This window comes from Taudactylus pleione, unplaced genomic scaffold (assembly GCF_031769625.1).
Source record: "Taudactylus pleione unplaced genomic scaffold, aTauple2 ptg000296l, whole genome shotgun sequence".
Lineage (NCBI taxonomy): Eukaryota > Metazoa > Chordata > Amphibia > Anura > Myobatrachidae > Taudactylus > Taudactylus pleione.
This window is the reverse complement of record NW_028284698.1, coordinates 7,838,960-7,860,941: the sequence shown is the minus strand read 5'-3', so window position 1 is coordinate 7,860,941 and position 21,982 is coordinate 7,838,960. Positions and strand designations below refer to the sequence as shown.

The following is a 21,982-nucleotide window of genomic DNA, read 5'->3' as shown; positions in this document are numbered from 1 at the left end:
CGATTGCGTTTACTTTTTATCACCATTAAAAACACAGTAACAAATGGTATCTTAGGTAATAGGGTTTTCCTGTTTTGTATTCATTTATGGCATTAATATTGCCATGCTGCTGGTACCATGTATGATATGGGTAAAACCGGGCGCGGGCATATTCCTTTTCAGTTTTTGCAATTAAATTTTCACCACCTCCTGAGCAGGTGAAAAGTTGGGGATCCCCATTTCAAAGTAAAAATGTCTGGACTTGGTTCAGAACCACTGGGATACCCTCCTTAATGACCAATTATGCAAAATAATTTTTTAATTAGCTTAATTTAGCCATTTTTATGGAATATTTTTATTTTATTGAATAGAATATTTATTTTGCCATTATTATTTGACTTTTTTAGGAAAATAGTCATTTAACATAATTTAAAAACACTTTTTTTTTTATTAGGGTCACTAATACACTTCTATATTGTAATCTTATATAATTTTTCTTCTTTGGGGGGTACAGGCAGATTTCCCCATTTTCACCTATACTTATTGTGGATAAAACCAGGAAAAAAAAATTGTGTGTGAATGCCGCTTTGCGATTTTTGAAATTGCATGAAAAACGGATTCGCACATAACCGTGACAAGCGAAATTCACACACAAAGGTTGCGAAAAAAATTACTGTATTATAGCTACTGAAACGTTGGAACCCTGTGGCTATTGAGCAATTAATTATAGTGAAGCCTTGGGAGTGAAGTACAGACCATATATGTAGATTTGCATTTTTTTTTATAATAGAAACCCAGGTATATATGGCAGAGACATGCCATGGCTGCTATGAAGGGATGTCCATACAAGTCTCCTACGCCCTGTCCCCATATTCGCAGTATGGCACCACTGAATGCATGTGTGCACATACCATATAATAAAATAAGCCTTTTGCATGGAGATGTCTTTGTAAGTAGTCACAGAACTCCACATGATGCCCAATAGCCTTATAAGTTACATTAAGTATGCATATATTTTATATATTTTTATATGCCACCAACAAAAATCCTAACTGGGTTTAAAAGATTAAAGTCAGGCTTTGTGCTAGCAATTTATTACATTCTGCTTTCATACATAAAAAAAGTGTTATCACCGGTCACTTAAACATATTTATATCCAGGCTCTAAAATGTAATTTTTATCTCTCGTTCATTTTGTTTGTAAGATAGCAATGGATTACTTAGATATGTAAATATTAAATATTTATAAGTATTTGACACATATTTCCTTTGAAGTCCACCCTCTGGACAGCGCGCAAAGGCTTCCAGGTTACATGTCCCGACACTAAATTACAATCAGAGGACACAAACTGGATCATTTCAAAGCACCACTTTTCAATCCTTATTACTCAGATTACACAAGAAAATAGCTAACACTATATCAGGTTTAACCTCTCACCTCTCCATTTCACAAGACACTGTGTGTTGTTTAATACCACAATGACCTTTACCCATGTTGTAAGGTGACCATGATAAATTAGACACTTATCATAGACAAGATTCTTCGGCCAAGGATTAAAAAAAAATTCACGCAGCGGTGCTGCACTATGGGGAGCTATGCACTAAACAACTGATATTAAAATAGAATCTCTAAATATTACACACTATGTACAAAGGCTTCTCTAGCATGGGCTCATATTACAATAAAATGTCTGGGTACACAAGACGGGAATATTTCACTACAACTAAGTATTCACAACATAATTTGTAATATTATAATAGTAACAGTTAGTGCTAATTGTATCTGTAGTGTATAGACAGCCAAACCCCTAATGTCCATACAAGAGGATGTAGCGGAGACACATGAACAGTTAGAGGCCATTGTAGTGTTTATTCTAGCACTCTGAACCTGTCATAATCTGTGCAGTTCCTCTTTCCTGCCTGGGGTGGCACTCTCTGCTCTGGTGCTTCTAGCACACTAAGCGAATGCAACAAAATGCTGAGATACAGACCAGTGTGTGCTATAAGCACCAGAGCAGAGAGCAACACCCCAGACAGGAAGAGAAACTGTACAGGTTGGGACAGGTGCAGGGCGCTAGAATGATCACTACCTTTAAAAGGCTGGCAAAGCACATAATGGGCTCTCCGAGTTGCTAGCATGTCTACAGATTAGCAGATAATAAATGGGTTCTTCTACCTACACTTTGGCCCTTAATGCCAATCAATTAGCGATATCACTGTGTAGTGAAAGAGGTGAACACTTGCCCTGCAAACAAATGGCTTTGGAACTCATAGGGAGCAACTAATGTACTCTGTCCTAGCTACTTAGAAATGTGGATGTATGTACCATACCTTGAGCCACTTTCAGGTACACCCTGGGTTAAATGCAGGCCACCAATGACAGATGTAATGTGCCATTTCCTTTGCAGTGGGAATACTATCATGTGTCACTACAAGAGAACTTCACCTCTTATTGATGATAGCTGTAGATGCTCACTGTCGCCGATGTGCTATGATAAATGCATTCTGTAATAACAATTAAGATTGGTCTTACCTGAGGCTTCGTCAGAGACCCCCACAAAGAGATTACGTGCTTCACTGTGCCTTATATGCAAGCTGATGGCCTCTGTCCAGGCTCTAAGCTGGTAATAGGACAGAAGAGAAGTCAGACTGGCCAAGAACTGGTACATGAAGTACTAGCGGATGAAACCAAACTAACAACCAGAACCATGGGCTGAACCACAATTCAAGAGAGTCATGAACTGCCTCAGCCAAGTCATTGATTCCCACAGAACTAAAAGGCTGCCGTACAAATATTCATTAGGTAAACTGATAAAGTGCATCAATACAACATATTCCATAGTTGTCTGCATTCTTTCTGCAATGCAGGGTGTGGTGAGAAGCAGGTGTATGGAGCTGAGCCAGCCCCGGCTATCCATACCACAGGGGCTGAGTCACCGAAGCACAATCAGGATCAACCCTTAGATGCAGGGAAAATTAGGTAATCTGTTGTGTACTCATTCAACTCTTTCCCATCTCTCAGAAAGTGTTATACTTACTGCACAAGACTTCAAAAATCGGTAAAAATCTTTTCTAGCAAGCTCTTACTAAATACTACGGCTCCAGTACAGAGCCTTAGGCCGGGTACACACTGGACGATATGCTCTATGAGCGATATCATTGAATGATTTCACTTGTACTTCCCGGAGTCCCGAACAAACACACTGAGCGTTGTCACAAACGACCGAACGATATGCAGGAATCGTTTGACACTACGGTTTTTCAGCTAATTTAAATACTGGGCAAGAATTTCAGGGGAGGGGGTCGTTTGTCGTTCGTTGCGTACACACTGAACAATATGCACTATATCATCAACAACATAGTCAAAATTGAGCGGCTTGTTAACAACCTGCAGGAGTGTGCATAGTTTATCGCATAGTGCGTACACACTGGACGATTTGAACTATATATATTGTTCAAAGATGTTGTTATCGTTCATATCGTTTAAAAATATTGCCGAGTGTGTATGGGGCTTTATAGGTAAACCAAAGATCTGACCTATGGAACTAAAGCTGCCAACTGGGAACCAAAGTTGAGAGAAAGTCGTGTTGGCAGATTCTTAAATATGTGCCCAAAATCAAATCTTGCTAAAAACATTTAGGCCTCATAGGCACTGGTCTATTACTTGTGTTTCTAATTCTAAACCTGAAACCAGACATTGCAAGACAGCAGAAGACTGAATACAATACAATCCTCAGACTCTTGTCAAACACACATGAAAAATCATTAGCTAAGGGGGGTACTACTACGGGTACTACTACTACGAGTACTACTACTACTACGAGTACTACTACTACTACAATGCAGATGTTGCATGGAAATGCATTTCAGTCTGACAGTTCCCCTTGCTGGCCTGGCAGTAGAAGAAAGAATGCTTTATATGTTGCAGGAATTGCGCCCAGTCACATATTCCAAACACCAGCAGTTACGTCTGCAAGAGTGCACCCAGACCTTATGTGTGCATCGCATATATACCAGCCTAGTAAGAAGCAGGGATCTGGCCTTTCAGCTTCATTATTACTGTGGATGAAAATCTGTTTGCTGGCACATTCCAGTGAGACACAGAATAATATAAAACCGCAGAATGCAGAACAAAGGCCAGAATTGGGCGGTAATCTGAGTAATTTCAATGCTCTGCATACACTTAACAAGGGGACACTGATCAAAGGACAACTGATACTTCTGATTTACCAAGGCCACAGGAAACCTCCTAGAGGTAAGGCTATTCAGCTGAAATACAAAAAGGCATGGTTACCTTTGTACTCCAGGAAGATGTCAGTTAACCCACCTGCTGCCAAAGGCAGCAGATGAACGATGAGCTGGCAGAAAAGGGATGGAGGGATCAATCCCGCATGACCGGAAAATTAACGGGGTCCCTATTGGAACAAGTCAAGGATGTAATGAAAACTATATAGGCCCAGGAATTGTTGTAAGCCTGGACATTCGGCATGATCAAATGAAGCAGCCTTAATGGACAGAAGAGAAGGTAGCCATGCCATTGCCGACAGGCCTCTGTGCCACAACAGAATTATGTACCCAATGTGGCCACAAACAGACAGTAAAACAGAAGTCAGGCAGAATGTCATAAGTACATAAATGCAATTGACCAATGACAACGAACACATCTAGAGACGGCTCTGTGACTGCCATTTTAGCTGGAAATTGTGAAAGCCCAAAAAGATTTCAATTGTTCTTGCCCATCAGCAGCAGCTTTTCACTTGCGTAGATGCAATATTACACATTTATCCGTATGAAGAGAAAAAAGTACTCTCTTGTCTCGGGCACCTACCTAGTAGGGTGAGTGCCCCAGCAAAGACGGTACTTTTTATTTTCTCTCTACAACTTTGACCTTTTAGAGCATCGCCAGTGTTTGAATTTTCTTACCCGTATGTTTGTGTTGCATTAAATGGTCGTTTCGGGGCAGGAATTGGGCTGCAATAATGCAATAGCATTGAAAAGTAATGACTTGTATGAGTCTCATGAGAGTGTTGTGGGAGTGTAGTTGGAGTTCCACGCTAGTCTGAATCGGGCATACGGAGAAACGGAGAAAAGAATCCTGTATCAGGTGGATCTATGGCATCTAGTTTGGAGCTGGTATAAGTGTCGATACCAATGATGATGACGGATGCGAATGTGGACAGAAAAACAGTGGGCTGAGAGGATTCCTGGCTTGATCCGCGGATACGTGCATTAGCCCTACGGAAACTCGCATTTGCATAAGGTAGTAAGTCAGGCTGTAGCAGCATCAAGCAGGCACAGCCACTTTGAGTCCAACTCGCATCGGCCACACTATTATTCTGGGACAATTTGGTCTAAAACAGCCAGATTAGACAAAAGTTCTTAGCAAATGCCACCAATTTAACAATGAAGCAAATCAGGGAGGGGAGAGATTTCACAATTCTGAAATTGGGCATTAAAATTGAATTTGTTCATTTGGCATCTACACATCAAAACTGAGTGGTCAATAATGTTTTACATTGTTGCTCATGCATTTGGTCTTTCTCTGGAAGACACCTACAATACGGCTTAGCCACAAAATAAATACGGGGATCAGACGATATGAATCTTCCTGACTATGGGTGAAGAATTACACTGCAAACTCAATGAGGCTGTCAGACTTGCAGGCAAATCTTGAGTCTTTAGCAATGTGCATGCCCCGAAGCCGGCCATACACATCTATGAGTGATTTAGGGGGGTATTTATCAAAGCTGGGGGAGAGAACATTTTTAAAAATAAAATTACCAACCAATCAGCTCCTAACATTCTTTAAACACAGCCTGCAAAATGTAAATTGGAAGCTGATTGGTTAGTACTTTATCACTCACAATTTTATCTCTCTCCCAGCTTTGATAGATACCACTCCTTTTGTAACATCACTTGCGGCTGCACGAGTGGTAACGTGACGTTCATATGTAGGCTAAGTTGAGTGAGGGAATGTTATGGGGGTGTAGTTGGTGGACTAGCGGGCTGTGCAGAGTTGTACGTATGCAGTCGTCCATCCGATTTCAGAAGTAGGGCTGGTACAAGTGCACGCAGATTATGATGAGGGCTATTTGAACAAGAAGATTCATAGAGGTGGTGTGTACAATTAAATGCATGCAGCTCTGTTAATGGATAAATATCTGCGTTTAGAACTGTGTACACAGGGCCCGATTCAGACCCGTTCGCTAAACTGCGGACACACGCTATAGGCGATCATTGCACGTTTGCGCTGTCGAAGCTGGATAATTGGCTGAGACAAGATCAGTTTAAAATTGAATCGCGGCGACGCCATCTTGGAAATGAGATCGCAAGACGCCATTTTGCGAATGGCCGCCCAAGCGCCATTTTAGATAAACTCACAATTAAGTACATATGACGATATTACTATTAGCACCATGCGATTGCATCTTTCATCATTTCTCATATACACATTAATACACACAATTGCGCTGTTAACTAGTCGCATATTAGCGAATGCATAAGACCCTATATGAAAACGCTGTTTAGTAGCTAAATGCGCACGCATCTGTCCCCAGTTAACTAGCGTTGTTATATCAAACCCAGCATACTCACACATTACATATCCACGTACAAGGTTCCATAAGCTTTAAGGTATAAGATTTAAGTTCGTTCATTTAGTATAAATGCTGTGAAATCAAGATTATTTGGTAACTAAGGTTTTATACATGCTAAGTAAGCCGTGTTTGGTATTGTACTGATTCGTACTTTTTTCACAGTATTCCGGTATCGTCGGTGTGGAGATCGCATCATGCATTCTCAACTTATGGACCGCAGACTTCAAGCAACAAAATGTATATACTATGAACAACTGTTAGGATGTTGCATGTGGCGGGAATCCAGATACCCCCAGTTGTTAGAGGCTGGGTTGGGTCTATTTGAATCAGCCTGTTAAACGCTCTGTAACAGATGTATCCCCCTTGGGAACCAATGGCATCAGCAACAAACGTCTCTATTGTGTTGTCTATTCCTGGGGGGTATAAATATGTGTGCTCCAGCGCTGGGTTTTTAGTCTTCGTGCTGAATGCTGATAGACGAGGGGTTTCTTGCTGATGCCTAACATCTGGTCCGGAAGCGCTGCGTATGTACTTGGGTCTGTATAATTCCTTTGCGCTGAATTGTGTCTGGATCAATAGCGTGTAACTGACTGTACTTTTACTTGAATAATACTTTGTGCTTTGGAACAACATGTTCTAAGTCTGGAGTCTCTATTTACTGTATGACTGCGTACGCAAATTAGCGTCATCATTAGAGGTTTATAGGTAGGACATTAGAAGGTATAGGCAGGGGTATATAGAGGTTCTAATCCAGTATCGTTAGCGCATGGGTCACAGTACACATGCATGAACCAGTCACTGCGTCCGGCAATCGTGCACTCGTAGTACACAGACTGGACGCTATTTTGAGTGACAGATTGCACATTTTGTGGGTGGTAACAGGGGAAGGTGCTTGTGAACGGGGGAGTGGTGCTGCGAACGCAGGCGTGTCTGGCCGTCAAAACGGAGTATTATGGGTATGCAGAATTAGCAAAGATGAGTCATTGTATACGTCACTTAATTGTTTTTCAGCCTACAGTGATCGCAGTTCTTTGCGGTGGGGTAAGGTCTACCTCAAGCGCTGCGTGCAGCTCCATCGCTCTCGATGGTTCATACACTTCCTGCAGATGACGTGTGTTGAGAGATAAGTGGGAGTCTTTATACCACCGTGCGTTCGCTCTGCCATCGCTCTCCAAGACATATAGGGCGTCCTTACACCAGACAGTGCGATCGCGGCATTTGCATACCCAGCCCCTGTTAGCTGCGTGAGAGTGCAGCTTAGCGTCCGGGTCTGAATGAGCTCCACAGTGTGAATGCAATTCAGGCCAACTTGCAATAGTATAATAAATCCAACTCTCTTGTTAAGTAAACACTTGGCATATGTTTTAAGCACAATTTTATTGATTGCATTTATAGACAGTCAAAAGTTTACAAACAAGATGATAAGACAGCATTTTACCACTATAGAAGTTCAGAATTACACACATTGTTAAAATGTACCTGTTACCTACTCACAAATGACACATTCATTTTGTATTAATGTTTGCCTCAGTTATGCATATATATTTTATATGTGTGTGTGTGATGAACATAATATAGTCAAACACACATATGAAAAGAAATTCCTTTGACTCCATCCCCCACCAGAACGCACGAGGAGAGGCCCTGGTTGATGCTGATGTAACTGGCTCTGAGAGGCTGCCTCCTCGCTGATGAGAATCATGTGAGACTACGGAATTCAGGCACGTCCAGTCCCCCCGTCAAGCACTCTGCAAGTTCCTATAAACCTCAACAAATCTTAGCATAGCGATTTGCAATTTCTAGGATACTTCTGTTCTCAAGACGAGAATTAAGGATCTGTACAGAGACTGATTAAGACATAAATAATATAACCATGTTGTCTCCCCATGGGATCTATAAAGTAATTTGTACTTTGCCCCAGTTAGCAGGGAATTAGGAAAGGTTGCATTTCCTTTGTCTGTTCCTCTTATGTCTGAGGTCATTGTATTCAGCAAGAATTTTCACTTACAATACCTGACTCCTCCCCTTTATTGGCTGGCTGATAAGCACGGAGTGCATTAATGCCAATAAAGAAGTGGCTTGTTCAGTTTCCTCTCCACAGTAGGAAAACTGTTTGTAATTTGTTGACACAAAAGTCCGTTAAGAGGTGTAAATACCAGCTCTCCTTTTACCATCACAATGTGACCATTCACCGAAACTGTTATCACACGTTTCTGAATAAAGAAACAGATCTAGAAACTTTACAAACATCTAATACAAACAAAAACCTCATCAGTTTGAAGACACGTGACATGACTCACATGGCTACAGCCAATTTGTCACTAGTTATTCAGCATATCTAAACAATATAGCTGCCTCAATGCAACCAGCCATTTAGCTGCCATAGGAACAAAACAAGCAAAAGTTGAGGATGCTTTGCTTTGGAGAATATGGAGATGTGAGAGCCATTAAGGGTTAATGGGAAAGCTTAAATTCTACTTATGTGCTTTGTAAAGAAGAGCATACTGTGAAATCATGTTACATGCAAAATAATGGGCATTGATAATTCTGTAATCAGCATTCCAATGCAAATGTGCCCTTATTGACTGGGGTCTGTACTGCTGAATAGCATATGCTCTTTAACTAATAAATATTACCATGCACAACTTCTGGTGCACTGTTTATTTTTTTCTGTAATTGCTAGAGGGACCATCCATCCACTTTTACACATAAACAACAAAAGGAAACATACTAACAATTACCTAAAGAAGATGACCTTTTGAAGGTATGACAGCATTCTCCTATCAAACAAAGCTGTGATCAGTACTACCAGACAGAACACCTAAAGCCTTGAATGGTGTCATTGTTCTTTTTGGGTCTTTGTAAACTACAAATAAAGATTGTTATGTATTGAAGTACTAAGCTTCTTGGCAAAAACAGAATGTAGATACTAGGTTTAATTAATGGCAGGCAAGTAACTGCCAAGTACAGAAGGACGAATAGAGCAACCCAAAATCCCTAAAGATGGGTACACACTTTTAGATATAATGTTCGTTCATACATTATATCAGTAGCAGATCAGTGGGTGTGTGCACCCTATATCTGAGAACAACATCGCTCAGACATATCAGGTCGGCCCTGCAGCAGAGCTGTTGCCAATATATCTTGCAGATATATCTGTACATCTGGCTATGTGTACAGGCGACCCGCTGACTGCCCGTACACTTGCTGCAGGGACCGCCGACACTGACATCACAACTGGGCGGGCAAATTTAAATGCCCGCCCAGTTGTGATGTCCGGCCAAACATATTGAGCTGCTGATTGGTAAGTGTGTATAGCTTACCAAATCAGCCACTCGGTCAGCACGACAGCTTGTTGGCGGCTTCATGACCAGCTTTACACTTGTCTTTGCAGACGAAAATGTAACACACAAAACAACAGTCATCACTTGTCTAATCTATATAATAATTGCCCACGGCATGTCCTGAGATTGTCGTGTGCAATGGAAGCAGGGGTGCATGTGCCGGTGCACCTCCTCCCTCCCTTGATAACGGTTCTGAAGTGGACAGAGAGAAGGGAGTCGGGACTGTGGTAATTTGCAGTTAGGGTAAGTGTAGGGCCAGGGAGGGGAAAGGAGAGCCCTCCATCTAACATTCGCTGAGTCAGATATGCTAGCGGTTATATAATACACCAGTAAATCTCTTATGTGTGTAACTACTGCAAATCAAAACATATCTCGATAACCAGTGAGTTCTGATGCCTGTACTTTCATTAGGAAGCTTTGGGTGGAATTGAATTAGCTCCGTTAAATTAACAGGTGCTAATTGACCGCCGGGGGCTATTCAATTAGCTGATTTCACAGGAATTGCTTTTTGGGTCTCATGAGACCCTAACAGAAATCCCTGATAAATATGCAGTTAACGGGTGATAACAGACTCCGGGCCTGATTCAGATTTGGGAATAGAGTAAAGCTGTGTACACACTGACAGATATATTGGCCGATTAATTGATTGGCCAATATATCTGCTGCCCATCGGCCAGTGTGTACCCGCGATATGTCTGTGAAAGACATCGTTACGGCATATCGCATTGGCTGTGCTGCACAGCCAATGGACAGATATATATGCAGACATATCTGTCCATCGTCAAGTTTGTACTGCAGACCGCCCGTACACACAGTGGTAGCCGCGGGGAGGGGGGCAGATTACACCCCCGACTCGGGACCCGCGGGCAGAAGCAGATGATAGCCGGTCAGGGTGTATGAACAACTATCATCTGCAGATATATCTGTATAGTGTGTACATAGTATTAGAAAGAGCAAGTAACTGTATCTTGGTCAAAACCATGCTGCACTGCAAGGGGAGAAGATTTAAAATGTTCAGAAAGGAGTTAGATTTGGGAAGGGGGTGTCCAAGCTGACATCTAAATTGCAGTGTAAAAATAAAAATGTCCAGCATCTGTGGTCTACATGGAAAAGCAGCTAGTATTTATCTCACATGCAAAAATGTATGTATTTACACCCCTTGTATTGCAACATAGTTTACCCAGGTACACATAAACTTGCTCTATCTTTCTCTATTCCCAAATCTGGCCCTCTATGCGTTAACACCCGTTAACTGTACTTAACGTCCCTTTTTAACACTCATCAAAAAGGAGTCTCGTTGAATAGCATCAGGTGATAAAGCCCGAGGCTACCTCCCTTTTTCACCCGTGCAAAGTTATCGGGTCTAAATGAATTTCCCCCTTTGTGTATTATAAGGAATATCGTACCCTCTACAATAAATTATTACAGAAATTAGACTTTAAGATCTGTGACATATATATGGTTACAGGACTAATTGGTGACTTATAATGCAGGCATTCTCTAATGTAAGTTATATGGATAGTAGAAGTCACTGTACTCCTATGAGCAAAGTGCTTGTATACAGGTCACAGAAATTAGGGGTAACTTCTAATAACCATTTTATTTGTACATAGGAAGTACATTATTTCTTATTATATACAAGTTATTGTACATAGGAGGTACATTATTTCTTATTATATACAAGTTCTGGCAATGAACACTGAAGGGAGTCATTGTGGCTCTACCCCCACTGAGCAGCAGGGATGCAATGATTTCATTTTCAGCACCAAAAATACTACCTTGACATAAAAGTAGTGTATAATAAGGAATCCTTAATGTAAATTACTACATGTGTTACAAGTCACCTTAGATTTCCATGACACGAGGCCTGGTTCTTTTATATTGTCACTAAAACGCTTAGTGACTTCTAATATCCTTAGAATATACAGTACAGTAGGTAGCACGTTATCTCCTTCTCATTATGCAGAACACATTAATAACAAATAAAGGTGTGCAGAGGAAAGCTAACACATGTTTTATGTGATCTCGGCTTACGAACCTTAAGTACCAGCTATCTAGGGGGTGCATGAGGTTTGACCATCATTTAATTGTTTACCGTGAATTAGAGCAAGAGGTTAGATACACCTTTATAGAGATGTATGGAAAGCATAATAGCACATGCTCTTAAGCACCCACTCCTAATGTGTTTTAGAATTTTACCGTCACACTAAACCCAGAATTTTAAATTTCATCAACAAGAATATTTTTGTGAATTTTACAAAATCCAAATTCACTCGAGAAGCAGGGATGATTTTTCTCAAAATAACGATGACATAAATAGACCAGTAAAACGCAAGATTGCTGGCAAAGAAAATCTCTGACAAAACATCAGACACAGACGCACTCATTGCACATAAATATTCAGGGCTTGAACCAATGAACAACGATAGAACAATGAGTGCGGCTGTAACTGTTTAAATCTGAAGTTTCTATCCTGTACCTAACTTTCTTTTTGAGAGATGCCATAACAATGTGCCTCGCTTGTTAGGTCATGCAGCAATGAAAGGGTTCAAAATGTCTGAAACCAGGCTGCCTCCCAGTTCTCTGGAGTGGGGCCACTGAAACGGAAACTCCGCACTCAGTGGCCAGGGACAGACAAGGAAGGATCAGCAAAAAAAAATCCTAGTTAGCAGGAAATCCGTCAGCGTACAGGAATCTGTGTGTGCACAGACTGTAATCACTTACACACCGACCTCTCCTGGATTCCAACATGCAAAGTATCTTAAACCGCTGCAATAATGAGACATTAGCGAACACAAAATAGAGCACTATGATTTAAAATCTGGATAAGCTGGAGGTTTCAAACTTACAAGTAGGGCTATATTTACTAAAGTGCAGGCTCTTATGGTGGGTACACACTATACAGATATATCTGCAGAACGAGTGATCTGCAAATATATCTGCAGATGATTGTCGTTCATACACACTGAAAGGCCATCATCTGTGTCTGCCCACGGGTCTCGGCGGTCGGGGGCGTGTCCCGCCACTCTTCCAGCGGCCGCCGCTGTGTATGGGACCGCCCGTTGACACTTGCCGATGGACAGATATGCCTGCAGACATCTGTCCATCGGCATCGCAGCACAGCCAATGCGATATGTCAGTGAACGACGATGTTCACAGACATATTGCGAGTACACACTGGCCGACGGGCAGCAGATATTTTGGCAGATCAATTGATTGGCCAATATATCTGTCAGTGTATTCCCAGCTTTAGAAGTTGATCAGACTTTAACTATCATTTATCTAGCATATTCCAGAAGATAATAGCTGATTAGTTGCTATGGGCAACAACTCCACTTCTAAAAACCCGCACTTTAGTAAATATACCCTGTAGACTTGAATGTCAAACTCAAGCATGTTACAGGCAGTATATTGAAAAATAATTTGCCCTTTTGATAATACAAGAGCAAAAGGCTAATACATAAACATTTAATGACTTTAGAAACCAATCTTTTTAGTACTGCCTACCAAACATACGGATCCTTTTAATTGATAATATTGCTGTAGCAGAACCTACTTGTTCCACTTTCTGTGATTACATATTGCAAACATCAGGAAGGCTACAGAGAACTCTAAAAACCTAGAAAAAAATGCACTTAAAATGTATATTAAACACACTGCGTTAAGAGTCCTAAGGGTTTGTATTTGCTTTGTGATACATTTTCTTTTTGTTTTGCACCAAAACTGCAGGAAGAGCTCCTGAAAAAAACCAATGCATTATTAATTCCTACAATTTGTTTCCTTTAGGAGAAAATCACATTGTATCTGCACCAAAAATGCTAAGCACAGCATTTGGCTTCACCCCTGGGAACATGCTCATTGACATTTCATTCATTTTATTACTGCAACGGGAGAGTGCTTTGAATATAGCTTGGAAGTGACCCTATCATTGATGGGATCACTCCTTGAATCATCACATATTTTAAAAGGTGAAGACAGAGCTGTGCAAATTCCACATCAAACACCATAGAAAGTTACCATCTCAATGAAATAAATATAACTAGTCAAATTCTTTTAAATGAAGATAACTATAAATAACTAATAATGCCAGTTAAAAAACAAAAATACAGGTAATGTGGGACTTTTGAAATGGCACTCCGATTTCCCTGAACTTACAATAAATAATATCTTGGAGGCCAACGCCAGACTAGACAATTAGTTTCTATTTCTTACACTGAAATGCATCAAAAAAAATTCTACATAGATCTTATTTCATTCCCAAATTAAAATTCCTTATTGGAGACGCTCCTAACTGCTATAAATGTGGATCACCAGAGGCGGATATTGTACATTGTCTGAGGACTTGTCCACAGGTACAGACAATATGGGTATCGCTTCAAACCTATATCACTAGTGAATTGAAAATCCAGTTTACTATTGATAGACTTGGGCTTCTTGGGGAATCTATCCCAACACACATTCGAATATCTTGACAAAAGGTAACTGCATCTTACTTAAAGTAACTGCTGCCACAAAGAAAACCATATACTTTCCCAGTGGATTGCCCCTGATCCAATCCCTATCTCACTAATGTATCCTAGACTCTCATTCCTATTGTCAATGGACTGGACAAACACCACATTACAAAAAGAGAAATTAGCAGGGAAGTTTTTCGACACCTGGTTTCCATATATACACACACGCTATCAGCTACATTACGAGAGGCCTTAAGGAAATGTTTTGTTCTCACTTCCTGGTATAATATGGAAATACTCCGTTCTGGAAACCCCTTTTGAACTTCAAAATAGTATTTTGAACTGTTTTTGTGTAAGTTGTTTAACACCACTTTTGCAATCTTTGGATAAGTATATGTAGAATTCATTTATATTCTGAATGTTTTCAATATCAATATGTGACTCTCTGTATAAGATTTGTGGTTTCTTTTTATTATGATGTAACATGATTGTTATATTGATGTACTCTGGTTGTGTACTATAGGTCCGATTCAGACCCGGACGCTATCCGCAGTGCGCTCGCTATTGCTGATGGCTGCTAATCTGCGCACGCATCGCAGTGCGCAAACTACACAGTGCGTTCGCAGATCCCTCGCTCGCACAGCAAAGCCAGCCCAGCAGAGTGAGCGACAGGAGAGGCTGTTTGTGGATGGTAACAGGGGCAGTCCAGTAAAAATGGGGGAGTGGAGGTGCGAATGCAGGCGTGCCTGAGTGTTTAAACACCGTTTTAGAGGCGTGCATAATTAACAGGCAGCATCATAGTACACGTCACCAACCATTTTTTTACTCTGTTTTCCTCATAATGCATGAGGTAGAAAAAAGCTACCACAAGCACTGCGTTCACATACAATAGTGGCCGATGTACCAATGTTTCACAAACTTGCAGGAGATCATATGGGGCAGTGGGCATCTCTGCATTCTCAAAGGGGAGTCTGTATACACAAAGCGAACGCTCGTACAGGTAAGATGGGCGTGCTTATGCCTTGGCGAGCGATCGCTCCCCGCCGCGTCACTTTCAAATATTTGCATACGCATCGAGCGAGCGTGCGCTCATAGCGACCGGGTCTGAATCAGGCCCTGTGTACCTTATGCTAAATATCTGTCAATAAAAAACACATTAAATTCACCACTCGCATAAATTGCAATTTTATAATTCTGCTGATAAGTAATCTGTTTAACTCATAATAATTATGTGTTTCCATAGGAACTCCATCTCATTAATGTACAATTACTGTGATGTACTCATAGCTATGACTGCTGCAGTTCTGAAGTTGCAAGAGAGGGTGAGAAAAATCCCACAACAGCTCTGGGCAGGAAGGGTCAAATATTCCCTTTAATCCAAAAATTCTTTCACATTTGATAGGCTTTAATCCCCTGACCTGGTAACCTCGCATTCCTTGGTATCTCTGTCACAAATGGACCATTCAGAGGATGAAATTGCAGCTCTGTTAGACAACTGCTACAGCAGCACAACAATCATGCTGTTTCTATGTATTTTAACATCTTCAAAATGCCTAAACCCTTGTAGAATTACAGGTGTAGGCCAATAAAAATATTGTTTTCTTTTTCCCCAAAGACAGTTACTATTATGAATTTATACAGTGTACTAAACCTTTCTTTTTTAGCTCATTTTAACATAAATGTTGCCACTAATAACAGTGTACATTTATCCTAACAATTTACAACTGTATGATGTATTTGTTGCGCATACAAGAATACACGTTCTCTTCTATTTCACTCACGTAGAGCCACAAATCGTTAATGTTCAAAGGCTGCTTATGATTAGGAGGAAATTCAATTTTGCGCAATGGATGTATTTTGCCATTTTTGGAACGCAGATCGCATTCATGCACATCACAACTTCAGACGTTAATTTATCAAAACCGCAGAAATTGTCTTTTTGTTAAATTTAATTAAGTTTAGTTTAAAAACTTTTAAAAAATATATGTAAATATTCCATTAAATATATATATCTAGTGAGTATTTTAACCCCCTCCCCCACCACCGTGTCCATAGGCTCCCATTAAAATTACACTACCTACCCATGTAAAATAGCCCCTCCAGTGTAAAAAATAAATAAAAAAACACCAGCAATATAAACCCCCAATCCCCCCATTGGTATTAAGTCCACTGGCAGAGCCCCCCAACCTTACCCCAAGGGACAAAGGGTCCCCAGTTTAGCACCCCCCCATGTATCACTATTCATAGTCATACATTTTACAGGTAAAGCACTTCTGGCTCCGGTCGCATTACATACGACCACGCCAGTTAAGTAAAGAGACGACCACTGTCAGCTTCTGCGATACGCTGCCTTGTCCGAAGAAGCAGCAATTGAATCGACTGCGCGAACATCGGACATCTGAGTAACCCTCAGGTTACTCAGGATGTCCAGCAAAATCACAAACCCGGAGTCAGTGAAGCTGCATCCAAGGACACGGCAACTGGCTTTGGCACGCTCAGAAAAAGGGGCCAACACGCCCCCATTTTCTGGAACACTGCCTATCGCTGCCCCCCAAATGCCAGCAGCATGTCAATCATGCTGCGGCTTATGGGGCACTGCGAGCAACATCGCAGCACACCTGCACATGTATAGTGCAGATCTTGCGCATGTGCACATATTTAACTATCGGAGATTTACGTGAACATCAGAGTTCCGTAAATCTGACTCATGTCCTATGTACAGAAAGACACACTGTGTTATGTATATGATACTTTATCAAAGAACTATGGGACTGATAAAGCAAGGAACATAACTGCGATTAAGCACACAATCAGCGGATTGTTGTGTACTGCGCATACGTAAGCAGCGCAGTGCGCGAACACTCCACTGCGATCAGGACTGTGATCGCAGTGACTACGCAGACCCATCACAGAGTGATTGACAGGAAGTACCATTTGGGGGTGGTGACGAAAAGCAGGAGTGCCAGTGCGTTTGAACACCGTTACAGGGGCGTACATAAATTAGCCACTGCGATGCCTTACGTAGCCTGAGTACTCAGAGCGTGCGATGAGGTTAGCAATTCCTGAGTAAGGTCAGTGCTTGTGCAAGGGTGCGTGAGGCTGCGATGGTAGTCGATGTTACCGATGGCTTCGCAGTTTTGCTAAGTATTACAGATATGTGTAAGATAAGGTGGGCGTCGTTATGTTGTGCTGCACCGGCATAGCAATTGCAATGGATTAGCATATCATCGCAGTGATACTGTGTGCAGAATCGCTAATGAAATCAGGCCCTATATTAGGTACTGTAAACTTTACAATTTACTATTGACACTGGTCCTCATTCAGAGCCAGACGCTCTGACAGAGTGCTCGCTCTGAATCAGGGTGTTTTTTTATTTATGGAGCGACCTCCTGGCCGCTCGCATTGATGTGGGTTGCCACCCACAGCTAATGCGAGCGGCCAGGATGATGGTCGCGATGGTCAAGACCTGGTCGCAAGCCCAATGGTCGCGACCATCGGGCTTGCGACGAGACCCTTGTGGTAGGGTCTCGTGGCCGCAAGCCCCAGAGAGCTTTCGGCTCAAACAGAGCTGAAAGCTCTCCACTGACATCACTTGTGATGTCAGTGGGGCCGCCCCCAAACAGTAGGCGTTCTCATGGGAACGCCTCCATCTGGGCAGCCACCCCCCCCGGTCCGCCCACCAAAGGGGGCCTGCTGTTACTCAACAGCGACAGCATGCCCCCTTTGGTGCGAGACCCAGAGCGACGGATTGCCCGTTGCTATCCGGGTCTCGCGCATGCGCACGGCAGAGCCGGCTACGTCGTGCGCATGCGCTCTGGGCCACCATCGACCCGGTTGCGAGTGCTCAGCGCATGCGACCGGGTCTGAATCAGACCCACTGTCTAGCCACATCACCTTGTATAAAACAGACACATATACTATAGTTTTCGCTTGGTGTAAACTTGGCGCATATGATACCTTCTGCAAGCGTAATGAGATTCTTCATTCGTTTTTTTCGTTAAAATGCGCCAAATGGCTTAAAAAAGGTAGACCTGTCTAAATTCCTAAGGTACTACCGGTATTAGTCTAATACATTATTGAATTTTATGATTTTTATTTTGTTAACCAACATTATTGCATCTTTTGCGGTTAGTTTATTTATTCATCAGCGCATTCTTATATTTAGTATTTTCGTTCCTTTTTCCCATTACAAGAACTGCTGAAGATGAATGAAGTCACTGTAAATATGATTGGATAATTGGTATAAGCGAGCACTGGGTACATCTTTATACATTGGATGGAAAGCACTGGTTCAGCATAAACCTTAATTTCTATAATTTATGAAGGCAGTGATGCCATAATCATATCATATTTATTTCAGTACTGACTCAAATAACTGAGGCTATTTATCACACCATGGAACTTTGGAAATATCACAATTACCAAAACACTTGTTACAAATGGGAAAAATTATACAAGTTTTGTTGGGGGGAAAAAAAGGCACAAGTGATCTTATAGTCCAGTGAGTTGTGCAGCCATACTTGCATTACGCTGCATCTGCGTTGTTGCCTAGTGACTGCAGCTGGAGTATCCGTGTGTTACTCCCTGGACACTTGTTAAGGCAGGGGGAGGAGAGGATCTTGTGGAGGGAGAATTTGGTACTGCGGTTTCCTGGAGACAGGAATCTCATGCTCCCAGCCCAGGTCTCCAGCCACGTAGGAACCCTCCCTGCCAAACGCAACTCCTCCCTTCCCTGGAAAGAGTGGCCAGGGAGGGATGAGTGACAGGGGGAGGAAACGCAGAGTTGGTAGGAGGACACTATGTAGAGCAGGTGCCTGTTTTCTCAGGTAGACAGGTACTTCAATCTAACAAGCATCCTTGCCATGTAAGTGCACTAAACTGGCTGACATGCTGCACACTCAGGTATGTAGCAATGTTACACCTACAGGAAAACGAATGCTAATGGTATGATGCAGGATCAGTCCAGTAACACCTCTTATATGTGTGTATTACTGGTTTTACACAGTTTGTTCTTGTCATTTCGATCAGATTTCTACTCAGAATTAGGGCTTCTTACTATGAAGTGATTAATACCTTGGTTCCTTTTAAAACACCCAAATTAAATATATATATAATAAAGCTGATATTGGTTTTTCAGTGTCAATTTATTTCCCATTCTTTAAGTAGGCGAGTCACCCATGGACACACAGAATGTAGGGTATCAAATACATACCTAATAGAAATATATCTATTATACAGTCAGGTACCTACAGATGTGACTGCTAAACTTTCACATGGTGCAGGAAAGAGGAGACCCAGTAGTACACACTGGCAGGGCTACCTGGGGGGTGACCCCCACTACCAGGGCCCCCCGCATAGCATCTGCACACCTATGGTACACATACATACAGGTAACCTAGACTATATACAGCAGAATATTAATGAGACAGACTTGCTGTGCACACAGGACAATGCTGTGTAACGCAGGACACATATGTCAGAATAAGAAACAGCATCGTGAAGCGAGTAACGCTGTCCCATCTTATACTATAGCCGAACACCGGGAAAGCCTACAATTGGACCATCATATGAAGAAAAACAGAAACCACTGTGTCAACCAACAAAGCGCCCGGAGCGTATGCAGAACGTTGCTGCGAGAAGTAGAAGTACGGAAAGTATATATAAAACCGACAGAGACCCAGCCGCTTGCAGGACACCAGCACCAGCCCTGACAGCAGTTGTAATAGGAGAGTCATTGCTAGTACTGACCATGTGGGCTCCCCTAGTCCCAGCTCCGGTCCCGGTACAGAGCGCCCGTCTCCGGTCACAGCCCCAGCTCACTCTGCGGGACTCAGCGCAGCGGTCAGGAAAACGCTCAGCAGCCACTCTGACCCCGCCCCCGTGCTGGGATTGGACAATGAATAAGAGAGCTGTCATCCCATTGGGTCTCAGGGCTGCCGGTCACAGGCACACAGGAGCCTATTGTGCTCCCAAGGTTTATTCGGGCCAAGGCTTAGTAACCCGTGCAGTGCTGTGGGAAATGCAGGAGCACTATGTGCATAGCAGGAATACCAAAACTACATCAGGGTACACGGGAGTCATACAGCCAACACATAGCATGCACGTTTTACTATAAATATCTAGTACTGAATGTAGTATGTACAATTCAAGATAGCATTGTATACATTATATATATATATATATATATATATATATATATATATATATATATATATATATATTTCATATCTCAACTTTGGAATTATTTTGGATGGATGGATGAATAAAACGATGGATCACTGCATACCACATGTACAGGCAGGTACATTACATGTATAGGGCGGGATGTACTAAGCATCGCTTCCGCAATGCGGTACACCGCCCTGACTTCGGGTATATACCGCATATGTACCAATAATTTTGCAAAGGACACCTCTCCCGATAAGAGCTGTTCTTTGCGATGGCTCTGGACAGAGTGACTTCCAGGTTTAACACCCAGAAATCACTCTGGCGTCCTTCTGCGCATGTGTAGAAGGCCCGCAGGGGGTGATGGGAGAAATCGGATCCCTCCCAGCCTGAAGGTGGCGTTACCCATCGGGAAGAAGCATCACATTCCGGTATTTAGTACATTTGGGGAATGCAGTAAAACCCCCAAACTGCACTTTCGGGGGTTTTGACGCATTTTGCCTGTTAGTACCGGCAATAGTATTTGATAATACAAGGGGAGTGCAATTAGTTTTTCTGGATTTGCAGTGCTTAGGTAGTGTAGACACAATCTGACTATCTGGTTGTAAACTGTAATCTCGGACTAAAATTCTTATGAAATATTAGGGCACTAGTGAACCATAATCTTCTACAACTACAAGAGTGGTCTGCGAAAGCAGGAGAGTTTAGAACGACTGCAAACTGCTTTTGGAGAGGAAGCACCGTCATGTACCACTGATTTTGAGTGGTTTGCATAATTTTGGTGATGGTTCCTTGGAAGATGAGGAGCTCTGCAGCTAACCTGTGTCGGCATCACGAGAATAACATTGCTGCCGTGTGGGCCATAGTTAAGGTGGACGCCAGGTTGACTGTGGCCCAGTTAGTGAAGGAGATAGGCATCTCATTGGGATCCATCTATTGATTTTCCACAAAAAATCGGTCTGAGCAAGGTTTCTGCACGCTGGGTGCCCCATTAGCTGGCTCACGAGCAGAAGGAGGCTCAGGTCAGGGCCATCTCTTCCATTGGGCTTGTTGGGCAGTTGCCCAAGGGCCCTATGCTTGTAGGGGCCCACCAACCCGCCTCCCTGCAGCCGCGGTCAGTTGGTAAATTTATGATATTTTTATAAGCCGGCCGCCGATGCACTGTATTCTGACCTTAGTGCCAGTTTCACTTCATCCGTCGGCTTCAGACCAGTCAGACAGAGTCTCTCTGCATGTGTGGGAGGTCTGATGGGCATGCAGGAGGGTTTAATTTTATTGACCATTTAAATTTTTTTCCCGAGAATGGGTGGGTAGGGGCCCCAGTGCATTGCTTTGCCCAGGGACCACACTGCTGTTAAGACAACCCTGGCTCAGGTGACTTGGTTCTGCAACATGGCAGGTTTGATGGCGGTCGCTCAAACTCTGTCTGGGAGATCATCAGCGGT

General features: G+C 42.4%; 1 protein-coding gene across 3 annotated transcripts in view; it reads right to left on the bottom strand.

The window, feature by feature from the left end:
- Nucleotides 1–20,265, bottom strand: part of AMOT (angiomotin) — an 85,803-nt gene extending 65,538 nt beyond the window's left edge. For 2 of the 3 annotated variants that reach the window (XM_088482835.1, XM_088482837.1), the window contains exon 1: nt 20,121–20,265. The gene's annotated coding sequence lies outside the window, so the exon portion shown is untranslated. Of the gene's footprint in view, nt 1–2,511; nt 2,600–20,120 lie in introns of all 3 variants that reach the window. The other variant, XM_088482836.1, reaches the window with a different exon arrangement.
- Between the last annotated feature and the right edge of the window lie 1,717 nt (nt 20,266–21,982).